We start from the raw sequence: 24,791 nt of genomic DNA, 5'->3' as shown, positions 1-24,791 counted from the left end.
GCCACTCCACCAATCAGAAACGGAAGTCTTGTGGACAGCAAACAATTGCTTGTCCACAAATTTATTCTGATTAAGAAATGTATAAAAAGAGGAGCATAGAACAAAATGCCGCGATATCTCTCGGAATATCAAGATATCTATCGGTTTTTCATCCAAACTGCATCGAAATATGGTGAAACATACCATGGTATGGGGAACTCAAATATCATGAATATCTATGGGGCAGATTAACTTCAAAGAACCTTGCCAAATTTTTGGACAGAAACGTTTTGGATAAGAAAGACGATAGGGAGATATAGAGAAAGAGCGAGTTGTAGTGTAGTACTAATTAACTAATTAGTGCTCATAAATAGAAACCCAAAATCTAAAATAACTTGAAATCCCTAATATTTGAAACTTTATTCTCCTTCAAAATTTTGGTTTGAGGCTGAAATGAGAAAGTGGGAAAGAGAGGGTACGTATGATTGTATGCTCTTGAACTCATCTGGAAAAAGTATAATAATAGAAAGTGGAGCATCAGATGCTTCTTTGTTGTTGCGGCTTTTTCACGAGGATTGCTAGCGTCCTGCCTCTTTTAGGGGTAGGACCATCCTTACCCGCTTGCAGACAAAAATATTGACTTGTTAACCTTTTTTACAAGTTTTGCTATACAACACAAAAATATCTTACAAAACCAACGTCCAATTCAGTGACTGTCTTCTCCTCCACACCAAAAAAAAAAAAGGAAACTTTTGGCGACTCCAACCCCACACTTTCTCTTTGAAACTGCAAATTTTATTCTATTTGGCAGCCAAGCCTCAACCCATCACAAAGTCACGTATGAGTGTTGAAGAGGATCAATGTAGAAATTTGTTTGCAGATTTGAATTGCAATTAGAAGTTCATGAAAGAAATAGTTTCTATAAATTCTTTATGATTTTGGGTCTTCAGGATTGGGATAAGCAAATGGTGGACAGTGGTAGAATTAAATTTCTAAGAAAGATTGATAGAATTAAATTTATTAATTTCTAAATTTTCTATACTGTGAAAAAACATAGATGGAGAGTGGAAAGTGGGAAAGAAAGGCCAGAGAAAATGATGAGCGAAAGGTTCTGTCCAATTTATTCTACTAATTTACCAATTTGTCCCTGGCTGCACATTTAATTACTAACCTAACCAACAATTTGCTCCAAAACCATCTCCGGTGCCCAGTCACTACTTTTTGGTACCTAGTAGGCTAGGTTGGTCTAGGGATGTAATACGGGGCGGGGTGGGTGAACTGCGGCTCAAATAGTGATGGGTCGGGTCGGGGTGGGTCTAGGGGATACAAATCCGGTGATCCCCGATGGGGCGGGGTGGGTTGAAGTGTTATGTCTTAGTACCATCACCCGACCTGTTGGGTCAGCTTACGGGGTGGGTTTTGGGCGGGTCATTCGGGTCAGGTGGAAATTATCATTTTAACCCAATTTCACAAAAAAAAAATTCAAATTCTGCAAGTAATATATTTCAAATTCACAACATAGAGAAAAAAAATGGAATCAATCAATGAAAAAATAACAAAAAAAAAAAAACTTGAATTTGAACCCAAAACCATATCTGCAAATTTGAAACTTCTTTCTCGTGATTTATCATTTGTAAATTGATTATTTTCAATAGCATGATAAAATAAAGATGTAAGTGAGGATCTATGGTACAAAACAATAAAATATAAACTAAAAGAATTTGAAATTAATACAAGGATGAATAATTCATCTTCTCCAAAATTCGAAAGTTGATCGAATTTGAACTTTTGATATTTGCTCAATGTTCAAACTTGAATATTTGCAATTAATGTTGAACTCATAAGTTTGTGTTAATATCTCCCAAATTCCTACAAAAGTTAAAAGAAAATATAAACAAAATACAAAAATATTAGACTTGAGTCTTGAAATTGTGCGGGTCAACGGATTTTGACACGGTGCGGGTCGGGTTTGAAACCCAACTGCGTAAAAACAGTGGCGAGGTGGGGTGGGTCTGTTTTCGGGTTGGTGCGGGTTTGGGTAGCGGATAAAGACCGGGTGCCCTACCGGATGATGGGTCAACGGTTTTTTTTAACACTCCTAGTTGGTCTTACCCCTTAAAATGGGCATGACGCTAGCAATCCTCCCATTTCATGCAGCAAAACTCGTAGTCTTTAGCTCTTGACTAAACATCTAGCTTCTCTAATCTCTAGCGGTAGGTGGTAGTATCACCTCCAAATTTGCCTCTACAATTCGGAATTTCACGAAAAACCATTTTTAGGTGGAAGCAAATTCGGATTTATTACCTGTCTAGCTGCATCTGTGGATGCAAATTTGTGATTTCAGATGCGGATGTGGCGCAACAGTGGTAACGTTGCGTGCCACTCCTAATGTCGCCAAACATTTTTTTGACTTTGACCACAACACACCGCGCCATTACTAATGTCGCACAACAGTGGGGAATGTCTCGTGGGGGTTTATTTTTTCAACTTGGGATGACAGTGGGAATGTCGCGCGACAGTGGTACTGTGCGTGACATTACCAATGGTGCGCAGGGTAGACCCTACATACATATTTGCGACCGATATTTGCCTCCACCTAGAGTTGGTCAAAATTTGAGGATATTTTCTTCAAATTTTGGTCTCAAACCTGCAGGTGATACTACCACCACCTAGAGATGCTCTAATACATGGACGCACATGTTAAAGAGCTGTGTCCGCGTCACATCGGACGTGGACGTGGGGACAAAAATGGCTCGGACGCGTGTCCGACGTGGTTAACACGGTCAAGACGCAGTCAATCACATTGGACGCAAGTCAGATCAGGACGCGTTTGGGACACTTTCAAACCAAGGTCAAGACACGGGTCACATATAAACACTTTAAAAACAAATAAAAAAATAAAGACAAAGTAAGAAAAAGGAACCCCCCACGACCTAGTTTCTTTGGCTCTCTTCGACAAAGTAAGAAATGGCGTGAACAAGTGACGAAGCCAATTAATATATTTTATTTTTGAGATTTTGATGGATTGAATATTCAGCTTATAAGTACTGTTTGTTGAAGACTGAGGTTGCTGCTCAGAATTGTGGGGTTAGAAAAGGTGAGGTTAGGTATATTTTTTTGTCAAATCTTTTGTTGCTTTAATTTAGTTATTGTCCTTTTGTTCTAATAACCAGATTTTTTTGAGTTAACTCAATTGGTTCTCAGCTCTTATGTGGAATATTGTTAATTTTGAATTTATTTAACTTGTAGGCACTGTTAGCGCTATGACTTCTAGTAAGGGCAGTTGTTTCCATTACATTGAAATGAATACACAAGAAAAACCTCCTCTTTGAAAGTATGTTACTGTTTTGGAAAAAAATTCCAGGATGAGGCAATGTTTGGTTTGCAATGCAATTTTTGTTGGGTAGTAATCGTCGGGTCGTATCCAAGAGTGAGGGGTCATCTAATGAAAGTTGTTGGTAGTGGGAGTAAATTATGTGCCAAAGTCACTGCTGAGCACTTGGCTGAGATGAAAAAAAGCATTGAAGAGTAATTGCTAGAGCTAAGGAATTCATTACCCAAGCAAGTTCCGTTACCACCATCTGCCAGTAGAATTCGAAGTTCTTCCTCCTGAGCCTCGACTACAAGTACTATGGGTGTATTTAAGGCTTCTCTATCAAAACAAAAGAGGGGAACATGTGAATCACCTATTGAGAAAGCCTATAATATGAAAACTCGGGATGAATTAACTAGTGTTATTGCAAGGATGTTCTACTCAGTGGTTTACCATTTAATCTTGTAAAAAATCCTTGTTATTATCTTGCATTCTCTATGGCGACTGCTCAAAGTAAAAATCTTTCGAGTTATATTCCTCCCGAATACAATGCATTGAGAACTACACTTTTGCAAAGGGAGAGAGCAAATATTGAGAGGTTGCTAGAGCCTATTAAATCTACTTGGGAATGATAAAGGTGTCAGTGTTGTTAGTGATGGGTGGACGAATGCTCAAAGGAGACCAAGTATCAACTTCATGGTGGCTTCTAAAATTGGTTTGATGTTCTTGAAAGCAGTCAATTGCCAACGTGTGTTTAAAGACAAGCATTTCATAGCTAACTTGATCAAAGAGGCGATTCAATCCATTGGACGTCTAAATGTGGTCCAAGTGATTATAGACAATGCCCCCGTGTGTAGGGGTGCTGGCTTGTTAGTGGAGGAAGTATATCAATATATTTTTTGGACTCCTTGTGTAGTGCACTGATAAGAGCCCAAAACTGTAGTTTTAACCCCTTAACAATATTATTTTTAGACCAATTATGTGATTAATAAGTAAGAGTTAGTACTGTTATCGTGTTCTTATGTATTTCAGGCATTGGAGTCGAATACGTGCAGAAATGTGTCTCTTTTGCGAGATAAAGAAGCAAAGGTTGGTTGCTAAGAAGTTCTATGATTAAAGGCCAAGATTCAAGGAGAAAAAACCTTTTTAAAGCCCGGTTAAAGCTGAAAAGTCAAAGTCAACGCGAACAGAAATAGTGCACAAAAGTCAGCTGAACTTCCGAAGGTTGTATCTTTGGACTCAGACCTCGGAATTGGGCCTACTTTACGTCAAAACGACCAGCTCGGAAAGAGCTTTCTAATGGTCTAAGCTTTGACCCAATTAGAGTAGTAGAAGTGGATGAAAAGGCTGTTGAAGTCATTTCTAGCTGAAAACCCCTTTGTGGACTGAAATAATGAGGTTTTGGGCTCGATTTTCCGGCCCAAAACATGACTCCTCATCCCATGCACGAATTTGTGGATCTTGTCTCCTCTATTTGAAGAGAAAAAAACTTAGCTCTGAAGATACTTAGTTTTTAGTTAGTCAATAATCCAATAGTTAATTTTTTACTTAGCTTTACTTAGTCTAGATCCAATAGTTAATTTTAGATCTAGTTAATTAGCATCAAATTAGTGTTTAGAACAAGATTTAGTTTTTAGAATCAATAATTAGTTTATATTTCAAGTTTTAGTTTCTAATTCAATATTTGATTCATAGATTTAGTTTGTCTTAAATTGATAATTAGTTATTCACAATCTCAGTTCTAAATTAGTTTTAATTCATTTTGAATCTTAGACTATTGTTTAAATTTAGATTTATAAAGTTTAAATTACTTATATCAAATGACTTGTTCTATTTGTTCTTGTGTTAGTAATTTCAGTCCAATGAATCAAAGCTAAACTCCCATTAGAGGGAGGTTAATGAAGTCTTGAGAGGACTTGATTTGTTTAACATAAATTTGTTGATTAAGGTTTAAAGTTTGGATTTTTCTTGACTTAGAGATAAGAAGAGAAAAAGCTAAACTAAAGGATTGTGAGTTTTGCATGAGAATGGAAAACAAACCTTCCTCTCATGCTAATTTGATTATGACTAGAGATGGTATAATTGAATTAGGGATCATAAAAGTCTAAGATTTATATTTAACCTTTTAGTGAGAATATAAAGATTAGGGTTTCTTAACAATCTATTCTAACACTTCTAGGAATTAAAAAGTAGATTTAATTCTCTCTCTAACATTCTCTATCTTTGATTCACATCATTATATTGTTAGTTAAATTAGTATAAATTCGTAGTATCATCATAATAGTTAATTTCTTATTCAAATTATTACTCTCATCATTATTCCTTTTCTTTGATTAGTTGAATTCTATTTATGTCTTGATAGTTTATGAGTAGAACGAATCCGTACTCTTTATATATTACATAATTAATTGAAAGTAGAAATATTAATCTAAGCACTTGTTTAGTTAATTGATTATTTGTGTTTATGCATAGATAGTTAGTTAATGTAAATTTGCTTTTATCATTCACACCTTGAACCTTGCGCTAAAGAACATATGTGCAGCAAAGAATACTGAAGCGAACTCAGAAACGTATTTGGAGTGTAAGTGGATTACCAAAGTTGTTGGAGAGGTGATGGTGGTTAAGAACTTCATTATGAACCACTCGATGTGGTTGTCTATGTTTAATGAGTACTCACATTTGAAGTTGCTTTCAATTGCAAAGACACGCTTTGCTTCTAGCATTATTATGCTTAGAAGCTTTAAAGTTATAAAGCAAGGCTTGTTAAATATGGTGATTAGTCCCAACTGGGCAAACTATAGGGAGGATGATGTTGGTAAAGTTGCTTTTGTCAAAGAGAAGATATTAGATGTCTTGTGGTGGGATGATATTGATTACATATTTGCCTTCATTGAGCCGATGTATGAGATTCTAAGGAAAGGTGACACAAATCTGCCTTGTCTTCATTTGGTGTATGATATGTGGGATTCAATGATATAGAAGGTGAAAATTGCTATCTATAGCCATGAGAAAAAACTTGATTACAAGAGCTCAGATTTTTATATAGTTGTCCACCGGATACTAGTGGCTTGATGGACCAAAATTAACACACCACTTCACTGTTTGGCTCACTCATTGAATCCCAAGTACAGTAACTTCTTCTCATTTCAATCTTTGTTATTTAATATATGTTCTTTTTACTAATAGAAAACATTATACTCATATAGGTATTATAGTGCTAAATGGCTCAATGAGTGTCTATAAAGGATGCTTTTGGTAATTCTTATAAATAAAGGTTTAGTGAAGGGTTTGGGATGATTAGATAGGGTTGATCGAGTTCGTATGGATGAACTGCCTATGTATCAAGTTCTCTCTGCTGGGGGGAGACTTGAATCAGGTCAGACGTAGTTCCTGTCCCCTTTATATAGAAAACCTTGGTGGTCCTTCCTCTTCTTTAGCGTCAGTTCAGATCTTGGTCTTCAGGTCATGATGGCGAGTTATGGCGATTGATGAGGTGCGCGAATGAAGCTGCGACCTTGAATGCATCAGTAAAAGCGTACGTTACTAGCCGTTATGGAACGGGGTGAGCAAGCACTATGGAGGTCGCTCCAAGACGAGGTCGTCCATTCGACTCGAGTCACTTTGAAGTGAGGTTGTGGGGTGAGTGTATGAGGTCGTTAGGTTAAGTGAGTTTGCTGGTTCTCTGTGAAGCGATTTGTCATGAGTTCGTCGGGGGAATGTAAAAGTGTCTTCTGATGGTGTCAGTTCGTGATGGAGAGACAGTTTGGTTCGCTATGAAGCGAGCTGTTATGAGGGGGGACTGCTCTCTTGATGAGTTCTGCTGGACACGTGTATAATATGCATTGGTTGTGTATATTAGCCCTTTACACAGCCCCCTCTCATTAGTTCATTCCTATCCATTGGGGCGAGCTGATGAGAGTTTAAGTTCACACGTGGGAAGCATATAAGGTAATGACTAGACATCCTTTACTTGTGAGTGATTCAAACTCTGATTCGAACTTTGTCATGGGGAACGAGGTGGTTGAAGTTGTTGTGAATGAACCGAGAGGTGTGTGTCTTTCAGCTCAGATGAGGACTGGTGGTAGCCTTGGGGGCAATTCGAATGCTGGAAATAATTTTGACGGTGCGTTTTGTTAGCAAGCGTCCTGTGGGTGAAAATGATCGGGAACGTCTTTTGCGCCCAGAAGGCTCTTTCTTTGATCTGGAGGAGGTGACTGTGGCAGTTTGACCACCAAATTTGAAAAGGAAGGTCGGTGATGTTGCTGATAATGTGGGGACTGTAGGAACTTGTGATGGGAAGGTGGCGATGGATGGTCCATCTTTCTCTAAAAATATTGACCTTAGTGAGTTTGACTTGGATGTTTTTGAAGAAATAATTTGATGATTTGGCTGCGGAAAATAGCGATCTGGTACGTCAGCTCGAGATGGAGCAAGCTAAGTTGGTAAAAGTTGAAGATTTTGCAAATAGATGCAAGTCGGCAGCAAAGTTTACTAAAAATCTTTATGAGACTTCGTTTAGTGAGGCGGAAGGTGGTAAGTATGTACTGTCTGCGATCTTAGAAGTATAGTTCCGTAGCTTGTAGTTTTGTGCTGGAACGCGCCTAGCTTAGATTTTCTTATGTATGAGTGAGCAATCTTTAGGGTCGATGACTCTTCTATAGACTGAGTGACCATTCCATCAACCTAGCTTTAGATCGTCCTGCAAATGAGTGATCGGTCTGTAGGTTGGGTGGCGCTTCAGTAGATTGAGTGGCCAATCCAAATGGTAGTTTCTCCTAGACGAGGTCGTCCACCTAGCTTGAGTTACTTTGGAGTGAGCTCGTGGGGCGAGTACGTGATGAGCTGCTCCTGGCTTTAGATTGTCCTGCGTCTAAGTGACCGATCTATAGGTTGGGTGGCATTTTAGTAGACTGAGTGGTCATTCCATCGTTGGGTTACTCCTAGCTTCCGTTTTCCATTGGTATATATGATACCATGATAGCTTGATCCTAAACTAGTCCTAGGAATATAGGTCCCCAGCTGGCGAGACTATTTACTCGGCTAGAATCATTTTGGAGTGAGCTTGTGAGGTAAGTTCATGTCGAGTTGCTCCTAGCTTCCGCTCTCCATTGGTATGATACCATGATAGCTCGATCCTGAATTGGTCCTAGAAATATAGGTCCCCAGCTGGCGAGACTATTTACTCGGCTGGAATCACTTTGGAGTGAGCTTGTGAGGTAAGTTCAAGTTGAGTTGCTCCTAGCTTCCGCTCTCCATTGGTATGATACCATGATAGCTCGATCCTGAACTGGTCCTAGAAATATAGGTCCCCAGCTGGCAAGACTATTTACCCGACTGGAGTCACTTTGGAGTGAGCTCGTGAGGCAAGTTCATGTTGAGTTGCTCCTAGCTTCCGCTCTCCATTGGTATGATACCATGATAGCTCGATCCTACACTGGTCCTAGAAATATGGGTCCCTAGCTGGCGAGGCTATTTACCCAGCTGGAGTCACTTTGGAGTGAGCTTATGAGGTAAGTTCATGTTTAGTTGCTCTTGAAAAAGAAATGTAACCTTGCACGTTGCTGTTAATACAGACTAATGGTAAAAGATCCATTCGGATTAGTGGGGTGTTTCTATCGGTGCATTTGTTTATTGGCAAAGACCCTAGTGTATGGTTTGCGCTGTGCGACTATGATTACGCGTTGATCTTGGTGTGGGCCATAGCTAGTAAATTCGTGGACGGCAAAAGTTCGGTACGTCAATTATTCGCCTAAGATTCGAAATTTTCAACAATAATACTTTTAAATATTCGGTCCAATAAAACGCTAACGGTAAAAATACGATATACGTGTTTTAAACGGGTATAATACGAATATATTTCTTTAAAATTCGGCTATATATTTTACATTTAAAATTTTGATATATAAGTATATAACGTTTTTATTTTTATTTTTACAATTTTATTCATGAAAAAATAATACAAATGTCATTTTATTAAGCCAAACCTTATAATTAAGTGAATAATTCGCGAATAATTAAAACAATTATAAGCCCGACCCAACCAATTCGCGAATTAAACCGTATCATTCAAAAATTCGCCGAATTATTCGTTTTATTCGCCAAACCTTATAATTCGCGAATAATTCGGCGAATTACTAGCTATGGTGTGGGCATATGACTGGTATCGATCTGCTCTGAGTATGTGAGATCGGGGGCGCTTTGTGGCGGGGCGTTTGAGCCTTTCGGTTGATTAGTGCGCCTTAGGTACTATGTGGTTTGGTGATGTCTCTCTTGAGTAAGAGTGCGTTTTGAGTTAGTTACTGTGTTTTTCGTATGGACGAAGTTTCTTGGGTGCATCGTCCTGGTGTAATGTTCGTCTCCCTTGTTATGGGTGAGTCGAAGTGTGATTTCGTGGTTATCGCAGTTCGTTATTCGTTCTTACGTGTGTATGGAAGCGAACTGGTTTGACATTGTGAACTAGGTATTTTTCTATATTGAATTATAAGTACGGAGCAAAACATGTTCCATGAAAGAGGGATAACTTTATTGATGAATAGAGAGGTAAGACATTGACGAAATAAAGAAAACATGTTGAATTGACCTTTGAGAAAGGATAGATATTCCTTTGCTCAAATGATGGAGGTGCTTTGCAAACTGTGTGTACCGTGCTGGATTAGCTGATGTGCGCTGCCATACATCGTCGTTGTGGTAAGCGACCTAACTATAGGTTAGTGAATCTGAACGATATGGGTGAATCCATTTGCGAATTGGGAGTGTGGAATGGAGGGAGTCATGTTCTATTCTGGTCTTGACTGTTGGGACGCGCGTTTGAGTAAAAGCCCCAGTAGTTCGACCTCTCTTTTGTTTTTGTGGTTCGCCACTGTTGGTGTACTGGTGGATGTAGTCCCTTTGTTCTGGACCTCTGCTAGATTGTTGCAGTTCATTGTCAATGAATTCCTTCAAGAGACCTTTGTTGATCAGGTATTGTATGTAATTTCTCAAGCACTTACACTTGTCGGTGAGATGGGAGTGAACTTGGTGGAATTTGATAGGGTTATATACTAAAAGCATTACTTTTGTATTAACTCTAATTCTTTATATTTTGAATAAGAATCATATGGGCAAATGTTATGCATATTATATATGTTATTAGTTATATGTATGTGTCTAATACTTTATGTTGTAGATGATATGGTATGTGGTGACACACAAAAGATCATATCATCAGTACCTTATAAAGTATAAGTAAACGTTCACAACCTAGATGGATTTGGACAAACCATTGGTAAGGTTGTAGTATAATCTGGTATTAGTCTATCTTGACTACAGGATTACACTAGTACACTTTATGTGTATTGAACAGGACCAAGTAAGGTTGTTTCTCTTTATACTGACTATATAAGAGAACAAACACCTCTGTTATTATGGATGCTTGTTGATTAGGGTTTAGGGTTACTATACCATAACAGGCTATTACTAACAGTCAAAAACCGTTACAAAAAATATTTGTAACGCTTTTTATCCATAACAGTTTGGGCGTGGGTAATCTGTTACAAATATTTGTAACGGTTTAAAAGCGTTACAAAACATTATTTTGCTAACGGTTTTTTCCGTAACTGAAAATATTTACTAACGGTTTTCTTTGCTCAATTGTATTACTATTTAGTAACGGTTTTATAACATTAGTAACATTTTTTAGTGTTACTCTTTTCTAACATTAGTAACGGTTTTATAAAATCGATAGCAGCTTTTTGTGTTAATCTTTTCTAATATCGATAACGGTTTTATAAAATTAGTAACGCTTTTTGCTACTGATTTATAAAGTTTGTAATGGTTAATTTTCTTTTTAACGGCGGTTTTCTTTGCCGTAGTAAGTGTTACTCATTGCAAAGCTTAGTTACAGTTTTCCACCGTTACAAAACTATTTGATATGTAAAAAAAATAATCTCTGCCAAAAATACCCCCACTTATTGAGTATTCTACAATTGTCCATAATATAAACAAGAAATTAATCTCATAAATACATCCAATCACATAATCTTTTATTAAAATAACATCACCAAAACATCTTTCATAAATAGGATTTGCCACGAATGAAATACACACTATTTTCCAAATCAATGGGACTTGTTCTTAAACTCAAACTCTCACGTCATTTGTATAGAACTAGCACCTTCAATAGTTGTAAGCATCAGGAGATGATTTTGGGATGGTATCATCAGAAAAGTCTCTTTCATCCTATACACCAATAGAAATATATAAAAAGAAATCAGGCAGTAGAAAACAAATATGTATAGATATATACTTATATTCTATTCTTAAGTAGTAGCTCCTTATACTCAAACTACGAAATTCAGAAAAGAGAATATGGTAGTAGGCTAGTAGCAATAGAAACATAGTATAGACATGAAAATTTAAGTAACTCTCCAAAACCCTATAACCTTGTCAGACACCTTGACGAAAGACATAAAAATTTCGGCAGAGTCTCCTTTGTATTTTCAACATTTCATAAACATAAATCCTGTTATAACCTGAAAATTAAATAATATATTGATTCTTAGAACTAACTACTCAAATATATTGATTCATAGAACCCGCTACTTAACCATCTCGACCAATGCCAGTTAAGTCAAATAACCAATCCTCGAATCAAAAAGACACTATAAATTATATACCAAAATTAAAATGAAAACAACATATACATCACTTCCACTTATATCAGTGTTATACACTTCTATTAGTTCCAACCCGAGATACCACACTTCGAATATATATACACCATACATTCACACTACTCACATATAAGAACCCATCTTCCAAAACAAAACTCGTGAATAGACTACATGAAGGAATTTAGACAACTTTTAGAACGGAATAGACTACAAATTGTGCGGAGTGGGGAAGATTTTTTTTTGGGGGTTCAAGAATATGAAATGTCCATCTTACTTAGGTTTCAACGATTTTTTTTGTAGGGGTGGGTGGGTGGGTGGGTGGGTTCAAGAATATGAAATGTCCATCTGACTTAGGTTTCAACAATTTTTATGCTCTCATACATACTTTCAGTGAACACTTAAATGCCAAAAATTCCCTCAATTTCTCGAAAGGCAATTACCCAAGAAAAAAAACACTTATTCCTAGCCTACTGTTAATCTTCATATAGAATTAAAGGTTACTCTTCACAAAATGAGAAACAAGTTTCAACAAAAGGAGTATGTTAAAGAGCTCCAACAACAAAGATTTTATTCTGTAACTAAAAAAGTGGGAAAATAAAATGGACTTCAAGCAGTCTGATCCCTCTAAAAGGGCGGCGGGCAGAAAGCGTTGGGTTTCCAAAATATCCTGCAACTATTTTCACTAAAAAAAGCCGCCATAGAAGCCTCCTTTGACAATATATTGGCAACCAACCATAGACATCACAAGACTTAACCAAAGTCAAAATAATTAAACAATTTAAGCTCTGACAAATGCATACCCTTATTGAAGCACAAAACTGCAAAGAATGCGACCGGCCATCACGTTCAAACAGACATCATAGTGGCGAAAATTCTCAACATTCCCCTCAAAACTTCCTCCATTGCTCTCTTATTATCTCCGATAATACCATCTGAAAAGAACTCAAAAGAATATCAATGATTTAGAATTAATCCCTTAAAAGATATCACGGATCCACCTGAAAGTATAGTATCTCATTATTCTGGGGATAGCAAACTGTTATTACAGGTCACACACTTTCCTCTACTATATCATCATTTACAGCTATAACATAATTAAAGATAAGTCTCATTCAGCCCCATATATGTCCGCTTTTAAACCTTTTTTCTTCTAAATAAAGAAATTAGGTGTTCGTTTACATGCTCACCCAAATGAATGGACACAAAATGAAGGTAACTAACAAAAGTTGTAAGCACAATACGACTATCTATGACAAAATACTCCAAATTCATCTGCAAGTTCACACCCCAAATTATAGAGGATCACTGTTAAGCATATAAACTATCATCCAAAACCAAAAAAAAATCTTGTCACTCATAAATAGATAAATGAGGAAAGAAATCCCTTTATATGCACCTATTCGAGGTAATACACTAGTATCATTCTTGATGAGGCTAACCAATTCCTTTGGAATGGGTGAACTAAAGAATATGTATGCCCTGTGAGAAAAACAATAGGCTAGTTAGACAAACAGTTGATTAAAACTACCAAGGACCATACTTCTCTTTGTTACTTCCCTGCTTCTCCATATATATAGTGACATTGAAAAGCACCCTTAATTTATATAACACTTTTGTTTAAATATATAAAAGGAACATCAACATAAAAAAGGGTAACAAAAAACAAATAACGAAAATGAAAACGGGAAATGGGAAATGGGAAAAATTGTAAACATATGAAAGACAGGTTAGGAACATAATCAAGCATACAGATAAATGCAGCCATGACCCATGTGAGAATGATAGATTGACAGTTCTACAACACAGCTATATGCATTTGAGTGTTTGCATCTAACCATCAATAAGTTCCAGCAAAAAAAAATCAGTTTTTGGCGTAAATAACAAGACAAGCTTGAAACCGATTTCAGGTACTTAACTATTAGAGTTCATCCAAAGGGAGGTTACTCCAAGTGATGTCCGAAAATTATTTCAGTTCGAGTGTCCGGGCTTTTTATAACTAATAGCGAGAGGGGGAATTCCCAACCCTCTCTATTAGCTAATACACTATTACATACGGTATAACACCCCCATTGGAGAGAGTTTTTTTAATATTTGAGATGTAAAATTTCCACTCTATACGGTTTACACCCCCCATTGGAGATGCCCTTATGTACCTCACCGCCCTCACGTTGGAAATAATTAATTTAGTAAAGTCCATTAATAGCAAGTAGAGTTTTCTCGTACTACATTCCTTACGTGCTAAAACATCTATGGAAATTTTCAGTGTATAAAAACACATACAAATTTTTAATAGTATCTTTGTAGTCACTAATAGGCTTTTGAATACGATACACACCAGCATCACAAGTTATTATTAGAGATTACTCCTAGGAAAGCAATTTGTCATGGCTGCGGCTTGTAAGAATTTCATCAACCTATTCGTCACGAGGGCGTTCCTAATAATAGTGTCTATTTTCTGCTACTTCAACTCGTCAGACGCGCAAGTGCAACACCAACAAAGAAACACCAGGTCACTAGTGAAGCCGGTAGTAATGGTCTAATTTTCTCATCCCAACCGTCTCGAAAGCGAAGATCTCATCCTCGGCATCCTCGCGAAGAATCTGCAGTTGAATTTGAGCCTTTAGGGCGGCGTAGACCGGTGAAGCTAACTTCAATGACAAGACAAGAACAGTTGAACGACAATTTTATCGCGGATTCTACTAGATCATGCAACCGCGGTTTCTCAGCCTACCTACGTAGATTAAGATTACAAAACCCTTCAACGCTCTTGTAGAACCGGTGGATCCAAACTGATTTGAGAAAGGCGGCTACCATTGTTTAGCGCGAAGATATGCAAACCCGATTCACGCGATCCGGCTTGACGCTCATTGGTTCTTGTGTGTCTAACCCGTGGTTAGAGTATTATTTTTATTGATCTTACATCCCGTTGTTTGAATTTAAAGTTGGCCCGATGGCTAGAGATTTGATCTTTAAGTGTTTAATGTTTAGATTGTTTTATCAGATGCATGTGGACTTGCGGAATTATATAAATCTACAATATTTTTAATAAAATTATTTATTTGATAATTAAAAACTATGCCTCGTTCAAAACCCTTAATCTACTTTTACTTATGTATATATTTTTCTTGGGGTTGGTTTATGAAATCTGTCGGTGGACAGCATTGCCACTTTCCGGCCATGAATCTAGTCAGTAATTCATACCGTTGTGGAGATCGAGGGGGTATAAGTTATCTCTTTCCATCTCCTTGTTGGAGAAGTGAGAGATCACCGGTCACGACTTTTTTTCCCACTAAACTCAGGAAGGTGAAAATCTTGTACTAGGCGTGGCAATTCGATTGAGCAAAGGATGCTTTGTCACTGATCATCTTCAACATAAAATTCCAGTCTTACAATGGTAAATAATTACTAGCTTAGGTGAGTCGTTGGGAAATAAACTACAGGAGGTTTTGAAACGGTACTCAGGATTGGCAGACTTTTAGAAGCAAAGTGGGGAATAACATGGGGGTATACCTTTAAGGACAATTATCAGTAGTAAAAGACACTAACCAGTTAAGGTCTTTCTTGAACAGACTAGGGAAAAGCGGAATATACAAGGAAAAAAAACTAGGCAAAGGCATATGGAGCAAGCCGGAGGATGGTACAAAGTGAAGCTAAATGCAGATGGACACATAACAAGTCAAAAGCTGAGGATGGGAGGAATTACTAGGAATTTAGAAGGCCAAGTGAAGCTTTGCTACAGTCAGAGGGGATCCAAGATGTGTTCTCGTTTCAAGAGCTAAAACCTATCAAATTTGGACACCAAGGATGTCGATCTTTGCGAGGAGCAAAAGGTACTAAATTAGTAACCTCGGAATCCTTAAGAGCAACAAGAATACTTAAAAAGCATGGAGGTTGCACCATGGCATTGATGTGATCTCGAGCTACAAAATTTCCAAAAAACAGTACTTTTTGCTCCTTAAGGCCGGACACAGCTCTCCAATACTTATATCTAGCATTTTCAATACATTTTCTCTGAACTTCTCAAAAAAATACTACCACCGAAAACACTAGCCATTAAGTGCCTTGGGAAAACACAAACGGACATAACCTTCCACTTCTAATTTCTTGTTTTAGCAGAAATAGTTGATTCCGTGACAAAGTTTCCCTTAGATCCCTAACCACTAAAATTGCATCCAAAGATGCCTTCTGCGATCTTCTTGGTCGAACAACGATCCGGCATGCCTTATGCAGTCTTACTAATCGTCGAACAACGTATTTTAATTGGAATCCAATCCAATCTACAATCCAATCTATGTGTCTCGACTACTGCCCATATCTAAAGGTATGGTAGATAATGTCTGCCCTATTTCGGAGGTAGAATCATTTTATCAACAAGTTTCCGCATCAAGTCTACAACCATGTTAATCAAAGATCAACAAGAAAAATCTATTGGGAATCCACACTAAAACTAACAACAAAATTCTAAATTCCACCGTTTTCGTACCTTTTTCCCTGGAACCAAGAGATTGAAACAACATCTGCGAAGGGTGAAAAAATAGAACTTTTGAACAACGCCATAATTTTTATGAAACAATTTAAAATATTCAACGAATATTAAGAGATAACCGACACACTTGTGTTCAAATACCCCTTAGCAAAATTAATTGACCCAATCAGAAATGTTGAGCGTACCATTGACAAAACCCTACCTCGTTCTAAAACAAAAATCTAAAATCCAATTAAACCCAATGCCAATAATGAAAACAAGCCAAGAAAAGAATTGGAGAATATTTACTAATAACGAGAAAAACCCAAGAGGAAGGAGCGAAAATAAAAAATCTAAATTTTCCAAACCCAAAAAAGAGAAGAAGAAGACAAATAACTTACCATCAATTCTTTTTAGATCAAGTTGTCTAGATTTGAGCTATCCACATCTCGGCCCTCTGAAAGTGAGAAAGTGAGAGATGAGTGCGGCATCCTTTGGTTTTGGAATGTCATTTATTTTTCTGATTTGTTTTTTCTAACGGTATCAATGTGTTAGCTCACCGTGAGAAATTAATTTCGATAATTATCTGAAATTAAGTAACGGAAAAAATTATATAGTTACGCTTTGTAAACGTTAGTAAGTGTGTCACGGTGAAAAAACGTTACTAAGTGAAAAAGGAGTGCGTTACTAAATCACCCTTTTGGTGTAGTGATCTATCTCTGTGAATAAAGAATTTGTGGCTTCTTGTTTGAGGTAGATAGCCAAACTCAAATTCATTGGGTATTTTGGCCAATGGGTTCAAGCATTTCTTCTTAGTAAGGAAGTTAGTTTATTGAACCATTCAAAAGTAGGGCAAGGCAACCTATAGAACAAAGAATAGAGGAACCACACAAAGACACATAAAACACTCTCAATAGCTCACCTTACCTTAAATGGGAGGATATTAAATCAACACCGCAGAAAACAATGCCTACTGGCACTAGATTACCAAGTTCTCGAAAGGAATTCCACTCACCTCCTTTCTAAACTTTTCCAATAACATAAGAATCTTAAGCATGTTCAATATTACACCAAAGACTATTCCTCTCTAGCTGCAACCCCCCTAGATAGTGATAGGAATCAACAGAAATTTGGTAACAAGATCATAATAAGAATAAACCTCACCGTGTCATTATCATGAGTTCCAGTGTACACTACTTGATTACGCTCATGATTATGAGGCAAATTAATGTTATACTCGCCGTCTCCAAAAGCTGCACAAGAGGACTGCAACACAGAACTTCAAGTCATTATTATTGATTCAACTCTTTCAAGACACGGAAAAAAAGAAGGGGGGGGGAGAGATGGGTCATAAGCACATAATAACTACCAAACTGAAGGACATCCATTCCAGTGCCGCGATGGCCTTCCTAAGTTGAACAACATCCTCAGTTATCACTCCTTGTCATATTATGATCAAGAGAAATATAAGATCAATTTCAGTGGAAGCAGCTTGTGGAATTTATATCATATTTCTATTGGTAAAGTCTAATTCTTTAGTAGATCAAGGTAATAATAATCCAATAAATAGGCCATGTAGCAAGGAGCTACATAACCTATAAGAAGTACTGCCCATCCCAGTTACAACCCCTCTTTAAAATCTAAGTGTGTCAACTCTTGAATACATGCCCAGTCATATAGCTCATTGTTGGATCCCCTCCGACACCTTGTAAGTATCCTTTTCTAGTTACTCAAATACAGCAAGACATACCAAGTCTTCTGCAATTATATTGATCCTTCCAACAACTTGAAAGATGGCATCAAATACGGCTTTCCTCGGTCCAGCCTACCACCAAGAAAAAAAGAATCTAGTCTGGATTTTTGATATCTCCAAAGAAGAAACACTTACACCTTCCACATGTAGATATGACCTTCCAATGACAGAACATAACAACCTTTGATTCTGCAATTTGGTGCAATTACGACGACAATAATTAATAGCGTGTAGAAATACCAATAACCACAGATGTGACAGGAAAAAAATAAATAAATAAAACTACAGCCATCAAGACGCTCTCACCAGAAGGAACCGCCCAGAATCCAGCAAATCCTTTAAAATGATCTATCCTGAATTCATCATATAGATTATATGCACGCTTTATCCTTTCTACCCACCAAGAAAACCCATCGGCCTCCATTGCTTTCCAATCATATAAAGGGTTGTTTAATTCACATTACAATAGAGTGCATAAGATGGTAGCTTCAGTCGAATAACACACAAACCAAAAGTAAAAATCGTACCTTTTGCAGCAACTCGAACCGAACTTGGACTGAATCAGACCAAGCAAACCCTATATCGTAGTGGAGTAAAATCGAGAGAGAGAATTGAGTGTGACTACCAATTAGAAAACCCAAGGTAATTGAACGGAAGAGGAAGGCGTATTTACAGCGGCGGCAGAAAACAACAGTGAGAGATTGAAAGAGATTTAAGAGGCGATTGATGGAGATTTGAGAAAGATTTATTCAAGAGAGAATCAATGAAGGGGAGTTTCTTTCCTTAAGGAGAGTTGTGAATTAGCGAAAAACTTAGCGCGATATTTTTCTTGTTTCCTGTTTCCTAAATTCCCAAATTTTTTTTTTTTTTTTAAACCGTTCACACTTTAGCAACGCATATATTTCGTAAGAAAATAACTATAGACCGTTACAAATTAATTCAATTTTAATAAAAAATAATTGTAACAGTTTATCATCATTCCTCACGGTAATAAAGTGTGAGGAACTCTCTCACGGTAAAAAACTGTTACTAATTAAAAAAAGTGAGCGTTACTGATTTCCTGTTTTGGTGTAGTGGGTTCAGGGTTTAGGGTGTGCATTGTACATTGCTTTAAATCATCAATGAGTGAGATTCATTTGTGAATCAACAAACTCGATGGATTGGGTAATGATATTGTATCTAAGGTGTGCTGTTGATTATAGAAGGAATCCGTGACCCGCAGGAAGTCGAGCTGATGATGTCCCCTTGAGGAGCTCATAAGGATTGCCATGTAAACCCTGCAAGTGGATTTAATCCGACATGACAATGAGGTTGAGTGGTACTACTCAAGGACATAAAAAGTTGATTAATGTAGTTGTCAGTAACTTGAATTAATCAACGGGCATTCAATATCTTAAACACAGGGAGATCAACAAACATATAATATAGAGCCCATAAACGTAACACGTAATTTGGGATTAGGGCGGTAGTGCAACAATGGCCTTTAATGGAATAAGCCATTTGTTGACGGACTTAGGCCGTGTGTTCTGGGCAAACATGGGAAGCCCAAGCCCATCAGGAGACCTAACCCCGATTTCTCCTCATGGTCCCTGTTGTAGCCTATAAATAGAAACCTCTTTCTCTGGCCGTTTTTTACACAAAAAAAAACTTAGGTTTTGCTCAAGGAAAGATATATCCAAAATCGGTTCTAACTTTGTGAGCTGAAAGAGGCCAAGAGAGAAAGAAGAGGTTGGAAGATCGTTGCCCATACAACGTCCATTCTAAAGATAGGAATATAACAGAAGATCAAGAGGTTGCTGATTCATAGATCTTGGATTCTCAGAGTTATCTTAGCCGATCTAAAGGTTTGAATTTCTAAACGAAACCGTGAACACCTTTATTCTGCTGCGCATGGTGTTTCGCGGTTAGTAAGTCATTCGATGCGACCATAACGGTTCCTACAAAATTGACAGAACAGCTGACAGTGACGTTTGGTATTGGTTTGATATCCGGTTTGAAAAATGGAGTGTTTCTGATGCAGTTGAAAATATGGCTTAACAATCTGGAGAGTTTCGCAGATTGAGTTATGCCATGGGGGGTAACCAGTTTGATTTGTGGAATCGCTAGGTACTCATATAGGTAACCTTTATCAAGAAGGTCTTGGGGAGCTTGTCTGCTCTCAGGGGGAGTAGGGTTGTCAACGGGCCGGACCTGAATAGGACACACCTAGGTCCAGGCCTGGCCCAAATCATATTTGATATTTTGAGTCCAAGCCCGGCCTAAGTCCTATTGGGCAAGTTCGGATTCGGGCCAGGCCTAGGTTCGTTAGCAATACATGGGAGCTGTTATTTTTGTCTAAAATTTAATCAAATTTGTAAGTGGTATGAATCGAACCCACAACTCTTGTGTGGCAGGCACAATACTAACCAATATGGCTTCCAATTTTTTATGTCAACTTTCAATAAATATAATAGATATATTAATAATATTAAATATAAAACACATAAACTATTATAAATTTCAGGTCGGGCCATTATCGGATCGGACATAGGTATGTCCAGACCTGACCCAATAATCTTATCGGGCTAAATTTAAAGTCTAAGTCCTTATCTTAGCGGTTCGGATTTAATCCGGCTTCGGGCTTGTCTCGGCCCATTGACAGCCCTAAGGGGGAGGGGTTGAAAAAATGGATTAATGCGTTCGATTTTCTTGAGGATTTCTTCCATTGGCTTGGATAGCGAGTAGAACTGTCTGCTCCCTCGTTGTGTTCTTTTCTTCTGGTGGTTTGAAGATGCTTCAGGCTTGGGTATTGCATTCCTCGTTCTATATTTGTTGTCACGACTGTGATGGTTCTCTGGTTCGTATGGAACTGGAATGTACGGCGTGCTCTTTGTGGTTGCGCTTGTTCGATCTTCTAAGTCGATCATCTTCTGGCTGGAGTGGTTTATCGGTGTTGAGGTCGTTGATGCCAGATGCAGGGCGCCTAACTAGGAGTGAAATTCTCCTCAGGGTTTGGTTGTCTTCTTCTAAGTTTGAGATTCCTTGTTGCATTGTACTCACAGCAGAGACAAGTTGCTTGACTGAATCCATGAGGATTTCCATGCTTCGTGGGCCTGAGAAAAATGACTTGATCGTGTTTTTTTTTTCTCTAGGAAATCTACCCGCAGACGGCGCCAATGTAAAGGATGTTTTTGGTAATCCTTACAAATACAGGTTTAATGAAGGGATTGGGATGATTAGATAGGGTTGACTGAGTTCGTATGGACGAACTGCCTACGTATTAAGTTCTCTCTGTTGGGGGGAGACTTGAATCAGGTCAGACGTAGTTCCTGTCCCCTTTATATAGAAAACCTTGGCGGTCCTTCCTCTTCTTTAGCGTCAGGTCAGATCCTGGTCTTCAGGTCATGATGGCGAGTTATGGCGATTGATGAGGTGCGCAACTAAAGCTGCGGCCTTGAATGCATCAGTAAAAGCGTACGTTAGTAGCCGTTATGGAACGGGGTGAGCGAGCACTATGGAGGTCGCTCCAGGACGAGGTCGTCCATTCGACTCGAGTCACTTTGAAGTGAGGTCGTGGGGTGAGTGTATGAGGTTGTTAGGTGAAGTGAGTTTGCTGGTTCTCTGTGAAGCGATTTGTCATGAGTTCGTCGGGGGAATGTAAAGGTGTCTTCTGATGGTGTCAGTTCGTGACGGAGAGACAGTTTGGTTCGCTATGAAGCGAGCTGTTATGAGGGAGGAGTGATCTCTTGATGAGTTGTGTTGGACACGTGTATAATATACATTATTTGTGTATATTAGCCCCTCACAGTGTCCTACTCGCATTGCACCACACAAAGACGAGGGGATTTATGCTGAGAGATTAAAGTGTTTTGCAAGATACTTCCCTAATAAAGATGAGCGAAGAACAATGAATACGGAGTTTGCTTATTTTTCTATGGCTTTGAAGGAGTTTGGAAATGGTGAATCTATTGAGAATAGAGGATATATGGAATCGAATGTGTGGTGGGTTAGTTATGGCGCTACTACGCCCTTGCTCCAAAGCTTAGCCTTAAAGCTAGTTGGACAACCATGTTTCTCTTCATGTTGTGCGAGGAATTGGAGTACTTACTCTTTCATAAACTCTTTGAAGAGGAACAAAATAACACCACAAAGAGGCGAAGACTTGGTATTTGTTCATTCTAATCTTCGTCTCTTATCAAGAAAATCCAAGGAATACAAAGGAGTGACTACCATGTGGGACGTTGGGGGAGATACATTTGATAGCTTGGAGGGTGTTAGCATACTTGAAATGGCCGACATTTCACTTGATGAACCGAAAAATGGAGGCAATTCTTTTTACAAACGAGACAACTAGTATTGAGGAGAGCTCAATCAAATTAGAGAGGAAACGGAAAAGGGAGAAGAAAATTGATCATGTTGTCTTGTGGAATTCTGGGGCTCTTTCTTTACTAATTATTATGTTTCTTGTGGCCTTGTGGATTTTATTTTGTTAAGACTTAAGAGTTAAGACTTACGAGAAATTTGATTAAATACTATATTAATATGTTTGCTTAATTTTGTTGATGTTTACTTTGACTAATCATGAATTTTATGATACATATGAATTAGTTTATAAATTATAATGTTCAATTATTAAAATAAAATAAAATTACATATATTATTTAATTCCCGTGTCTTGTTTGTGTCCGCGTCCTATTTTTTTGAGTTACAGCCGAGTTATCGTGTCTGCGACCATGCAACATTGCTAAACATGGTATACTTTTGTTGGTTTGTGTTGTAACCAGTGTTCACGATTCCGAACGGAATGTCGGAATTCCGTCGGATATTTCAGTATTTCAAAAAAACAGAATAAACAACATATGGTCGAAATTAGTGGCGGAGCCAGGAAATTGAGTGAGGGTGAGCCAACCCCGACCCGCCCCATTTACATCCCTTGTCCAACACAATCACACCTAGAGAACCATATATATGAACCATATATAAGAAGAAGAAAAAAATGAAAATTCTAATATGATCAATATTAACAACCCTTAAAAAAAATGATATTATTTCTTCTCAAGACCAAAACTTAATTTTCTATACACGGATGCACAAAATCCTAATTTCAAAAGTTAAGTTTTTGATATAGCTTATTGCATGTAGTATCTAACATGCTTCACCTACCTACACAAGCAACACTAATGAAATTTAGTTATATTTCCCTTTAAATGAAAATAACTTCAATGTTTAAGTTGTATAGTAAGTACTTTGGGGGAATTTAAGTATCCAACTGGAAAGAATAAACTGACAGTAAGTAAGCTTATATTAATACAAGCTAAGGTTATATACACCAAACTTGAGATCACCTGAGAATAACAATCATGCATATGGATTAAAAAAATTTACATATGAAACGCCACGACCAACACATCCAAATAAGATAGATTCTCAATAAAACAGACTTCGATCAAAACCTGAAACCATTTTCGCAAACATAGTATATATGCTAATAGATTGTGGCCCTATTAGTTACTACGTGGTGTAATGACTCCTTCAGTAAAAATATAATTCACGCCAGGAAAATCTTGACTGAGATGAAAGAAAATTGAAAATAAAACCGTGTAAGGATGTTAATTGTTTGAAAACAACACCCGAGTAGGCTAGTGGCTTAGTGGGAAAATCTATAATGATCAATGACAAATTGTTGTGTGTTTGTGTGTGTGTTTTTTTTGTTTTTTTAGGGGGGCGGGGGCCAAAATATAGCAAAGGAGATTGGGTAGAAAACTAAAAGAGATGAGGAGAGAATTACGTATGGGCTTACTGTTTGTTTGGGCCTTTTTTTTTGTTGAGTACAGTGATTTTCTTAAGTGATAACTATTTATAAAGTTCTATGTACTATTCCTGCTATTAGGTACATTGAAGTTATCCCTAGCTCATTTTCTGAGGATATAAAGAAAATTGTATATGATGACGCTAGAGGAAAAACTTATATCAGATTGTAACCCAAGCTATTTTCACTTTTATGAAAAAGGGTAGAGGACCTCTATAACAACCTCGCTTGGCTGATAAAAAATAATAATAATAACTATATATATATATATAGAATGTTGATGGTGTACCCTGAGGACCCCCCTGGCTCCGCCACAGGTTGAAATATTGATGATTCCAAAATTAGTCAAAATCAAAATATGAAATGGGTCAAAATATTGTGAATTTCGGTTTTCCAGATTACTGGAATTCCAATAATTCCAAAATCCATAACTATAGTTGTAAGTTTGTAACCTACAAGTGAAAATCCAATTAGTCAATTACCATTGAAAGTTTTTGACATTTCGTCATATACCATAATACCACTCTAAGACATATCATCAGACCTCAACTTACCACTAAATGTTTTGAGTATATTCAGATATTTATGCTAACTTACCAAATTTCCAATGATCCCAAACCTCATTTTACCGACCCGTCACACCTAATATCTACCAAAAATATCAAAAATTAACCACTCCAATATTTTGCCCTAGTGCAAAATTTTGTACTATGGAGAGTAGTATGGAATATGGATATGGATGGGCTCTAATGAGAGCAAAGGTTTTAATATGCACATACATTGAGACAAGAAGCTCTTTGATTTTTGTTTTCATGTACAACCATCATATCCCCTCCCTCCCA

The 24,791-nt window shown here is 37.5% G+C and overlaps 1 pseudogene; it reads left to right on the top strand.

Moving 5' to 3' along the window:
- The first annotated feature begins 6,262 nt into the window (after positions 1-6,262).
- LOC147515236 (uncharacterized) lies at positions 6,263-22,633 on the top strand (annotated as a pseudogene).
- Positions 22,634-24,791: the final 2,158 nt, after the last annotated feature.

This window comes from Coptis chinensis, chromosome 2, assembly GCF_015680905.1.
Source record: "Coptis chinensis isolate HL-2020 chromosome 2, ASM1568090v1, whole genome shotgun sequence".
Lineage (NCBI taxonomy): Eukaryota > Viridiplantae > Streptophyta > Magnoliopsida > Ranunculales > Ranunculaceae > Coptis > Coptis chinensis.
This window is presented reverse-complemented; position numbering and strand designations above follow the sequence as displayed.